Source organism: Pungitius pungitius, chromosome 19 (genome assembly GCF_949316345.1).
Source record: "Pungitius pungitius chromosome 19, fPunPun2.1, whole genome shotgun sequence".
NCBI lineage: Eukaryota > Metazoa > Chordata > Actinopteri > Perciformes > Gasterosteidae > Pungitius > Pungitius pungitius.
Window position 1 is genome coordinate 12605121 of NC_084918.1, and position 4625 is coordinate 12609745.

Below are 4625 nucleotides of genomic sequence, written 5' to 3' on the forward strand. Positions count from 1 at the left end.
CTGTTGTCATGTGTTTCCAGCCTTTCATGGTTACCTTCCCTAACAGGATTAGGTTCACCTGTTCCCCATTAACCTTCCTCCCTGGTGTATAGAGTCTGGGCTCTCCCCTTTGTCTCTGCCAGTTCATCTCTACAGTTTCATTTGGCATTCTGGCATCCGTTTCCTCAGTCCTCAAGTGTTACTGGCCCATATTTCTGTGCCTTAGAACATTGGACACCTTTCATTTCATAATCAAAGGACAGATTTTACTTCTGTTTCACATGTGCATTTCCCCTTCTGCCGGTTGCCAGCGCTGCATGACGTCATCGGCTAGCTAGTGAGGAAAGTGGAATAGCTAAAGTGCATATTGTTGGGATGGATACAAACATGTTGGATACAACATTTTGGATGCAATATGTTGCCCAGAAGAACCGAAAAATAAACTAGCCCTAAAGACAACATAAAAAATATTAACACGTTCTTCATACAATATCTTCTCTGCACCCAAGTGACCAAAAAATCAAACCAATGAATTCAGTTTTTAGCACAATGTGACAGATGTCGTGATATTTTCTAGGACGTGGTGCCTTGGAAGCAGCAGGCCCATGCCATGCTACATCTTAGCCCCACTGAGGGTCTTCCAGTAAAACATTTAGCTCACAACGAGCAGCTGTAAATGACCTCCCTTTGCTGTGCGACACTGTCAGGACGGTCAGTTCCCCTTCTCCTTCACATCTTCTATGTGCCACTGGGCAGTAAAGTTACCTGACGCCACATGTTTCAGTAATGACTGCTTTTATGGCCTCATCAGTCTCGGTGACCAGGGAAAAAACAGAGCTGTTGGAGGGAAGCCATCCTCGCTCATCCAGAAGCAGCTTTTTTACCCGATCAACACCTCTCGGAATATTTAAATTGAAACAAAACAATGCCTGCTGCACTTTTGAAAATTTACAACGAAATCCACGAGGGGCCACTGAAAAGAAAGAGGCGAAGGGGGTAGCTCTGTGTGAGCAGGAAAAGATGAGCGTTGGTGTGAGGACAGGGAGCAAAGAAGAGACAAAAACCAAGGAGATGTAGACAGCGAGAAAGAGAGCAAGGAGGAAGACCAAAGGCATGTGGAGTTCACCATCACTTTGCTCGGTTGCTCTGTGATTAAAGCGAGGATCCCCTGGAGAGGGAGGCGGCTCCGGGGGCTGCCCAGTCAGTTCTCCTGCTCCCTTGATCTCCTGCGTGTCGCCCACAGAAACACACCCCCAAAACCTCCAGGAAGGGCTCCCTTTTTTATCGCGCAGAGTCTCCCGTCGGCTCCGAGGAATGTGCAAAGCAAGCACAGATTGTCATGGCACTGAGCACCTCTCAATTTGGAGGAAGGAGGTCTGTCTCGCATGAGCTGCCGCGTGGAATCCGAAGGAAGCTTCTTTTTTTTTGATGTTTTAATGAAGATATCTTGTGCATTTCTGAGTGCTTGTCAACCTCTGAGATTAGGTAAAAAAGAGCCCTTTTTACAAGGGATTTTTTTAACAGTTTTATAGCCGAGGAAGGGAAAAAAACATTACTAAACCCTGATTAATCCCTTAGAATCCTCATTTGAGCGAAGCGCCATTCCTTTAGGAAAAATTGATAAATCAGAACCTTTCAGACGGGGAGCCAGGAAGGGGGAGAGATTGGGAGGGAAAATGTGACTCTCAATCTTAATTAAATTTGCCATTCAGTGGCAGTGGGTGGACGGATCCGTCTGCGGTCGGCCCGGTCCCTCCCGTGACCTTTCTTCTGGTCAAGTAACCTTCACTCTCTGTCTGTGGAGCGTGTGACAAGGAAGGAAAGCGCTCGAGGGGGGTGAGGGAAGAAAGGCCGTGACATTAGACACATCCGTAAGGCGCTGCAGCCGGGATAATTACACCGATACTCACTTAACATGCATTGCAGGCGAGCGTATCGTTTATCAGCCGCATGACCTCTAGCGAAGGATCTCTTCCTCTGATCTGTCTAATTATTCAAGCTTCTTTTTCTTTTTTCCCTCCTTCAGTCTCTTCCTTTCCACCAGTATGAGCAAACTGAAAAACCTTTGTGTGCTCCTGTAATCTCAAACAACTCAAAGTTGTAAACATCACAGCTGGCTGGGAGGGGGGGGTTGGATTTTGGAAGTGATTCACTGATGTTTTGTGCAAGATTTAAATTAATTCCACTAGGCCCACAGCACAATTTTTCATTATTTATTCAGCAAAAATACGTGTTTCCTTTTCACTTCTTGTGCCTGTGGCGATTGAAGCTCTACAGGGGGTTATGGGTGTCACTCTAAATTTGTTCAATGTGGCTTAAAGTTAGTTCTCCTAACTCCAGTAAGACACCTGGTCCCGGCCTGCTGCTACAACAGGTTTACAGTAATAAGGCTGCACTTGAACACAGTGGAGCTTTGGGTCTAAATGCTACCACCAACATGATAACATGTATACTTTGTGTTGTATATTGAGAGTCATGTGTGTGTTTTTATTTTTTTATATACTAATTAAAATGTTGCAATTATCTTTCAACTTACATGACTGACAATGCTAACGTTGCACAATGGTAACCCTGTTAATATAGCATCATGCTAAGTTTGCACAACTTAAAAAATGTTGCAAGAAGAAAAAGGTCCCGAGTCCTAAAAATATATCCTTTTGGAAAATAAATGTCTCTCCCAAATACCATGGAAATCAATCCGACATCCATCTTAACCACCTTTCTGCAACAAGACACAAATGTTATGCATCACTCGGAAACATTGTCAACAGGATACATTTACTGACTTTTCTTGGCAGGAAAACAGGATTTCGAAGACTCAGCAACAGGCAGAACTGTATTTAAAATAATATGTGGGGTAAACCTGCAGCTGATATTTCTGGGTCACTTATCTGCAGGGAGCTACCTCTAACCTGTCAGCTCATTATGTAACACATTGGCCTACTTTACCGTACACACTGTCTGTAATTTTCCACTCTGCCTGTGTATTCTATGGGTTACCTTTTGAATGCAGGTGAAACTGACAGGATTTGAACCATGAATGTCCCAGTTAGTGTGCTGAGGGCGTGAATGAAACGGCATGAAGAAAAGGAGAGCCTACAGTGTCAGAGCCAAACTTTTTCAGCCTTTACATATTCCATTTTCACTTTATCCGTGACCTGGCAGCTTTCACCGTATTTTAGAACTACTCCATAGAGCGGCTTATGCACAGCGCCGGCTGGTTGACAAGAAGGATACAAAAAGGAGTTCAAGCAAAAAGCCAAGAAAGCATCCAAAGTGCTGCAGAGAAGCGTGACCGTACACACTCTTCATCTCTCTACCAACAGGACTCACAGCAGATCATCTGGCTGCGTTGAGGGGTAAAGGATCCAAAACGCGGTTTGGCTTGTTTTTGTGAAAATACTTCTGTGTTTCAAGAAATGTCAATGGATCCTTTTTCTATTGTGTATTTCTCCAAAGTGTTTTTGACATATTGCTGATTCGGTGCGATTCCCACACCGCAGAGTTCAAATGTTTTCTTGATCGGCATACCGGTGCAGCACTCATCAAACAATTAACAGGAAGTGTATTGTTGCCAGGGAGACGGTGTTTTCTTTTCATCAGCTTACTGCATGTGCTAAGCAGTAGTTCCTGTGGTGTGACCACAGGTGTGAGGCACTAATTACTTTTCATTCTGAAGAACGGATCATAATTTGCTGATTGTGAGGCCAGGCATGAAGCTATAAGAGGTGTTTCTGAACATTTCTATTGATGGTTGTTCGAGGTCCCTCTAACATCCAGCGGTGTGAGTGTGTGACGCTGTGAATCTGTTATCTCTCTGCATCCCCTGGCACATTTATTTATTTAAATTTTCCCTGGCATGTGTGCCGTCTGGCACTTTTTCTCTTTTTAATCCGGGCTTTTCAACGGAAGCAGCAACCATGATGACGTTTGCAAGAAGATATTTAAAAAATAAATACAAATAAAGAATGCATAGAGAATGGTTGCTGCTTCATCTGACATTTGAAACATGAAGCATCAGCCAGCCATTAGCCCCGTTTATGCAGCGCCTGTACGTTTCAGGCTTCCTGCAGCAGTCGAGCTCGATGCACACGCAGCAGGGTTTGGTGTGTTTGATCCACTGCGTCTTTAGGCCCGGAGAACCCCTGTTATGTCCGCTGACTTTTAAAATAGCTGTCTCTTTCACTCTCCCTCCTTCCTATCCCGCCTCTCAGTGCCTGATCACCTACACCTGAATGTCAATTCAACAATCAGAGGAGCTGTATATATCGACTCCCCGAGCAGGTGTTTGCATCCCTCTCAGCCCCTGAGCTGTCTGGTGCTGTTCTGCTTGCCAACTCGTTGCTCCGTCCCATGCATGGAAAAAAGCACTTTGGACAGCACTCCAACGTCTGGTTTCGCAGGTGTCTAATTGTTGTTGAATGATTACTGACTCAGGCCACCGTAAGCGATGTAACGGCTCTACACCTGGACAAGAGCCAAGTTTGTTTCTCACAAAGCCACATGTTGGAAATCGCTGTTTGGACATGTGATGACTTCACAACTCACATTATGAGTCTTTAAAAAAAGAAATGTTAAAGAGGTAAAAAGGTTCATTTCAGGCATCTAAACCGGAAATGCAAAAAGGCATAAATGAGTGAACACAG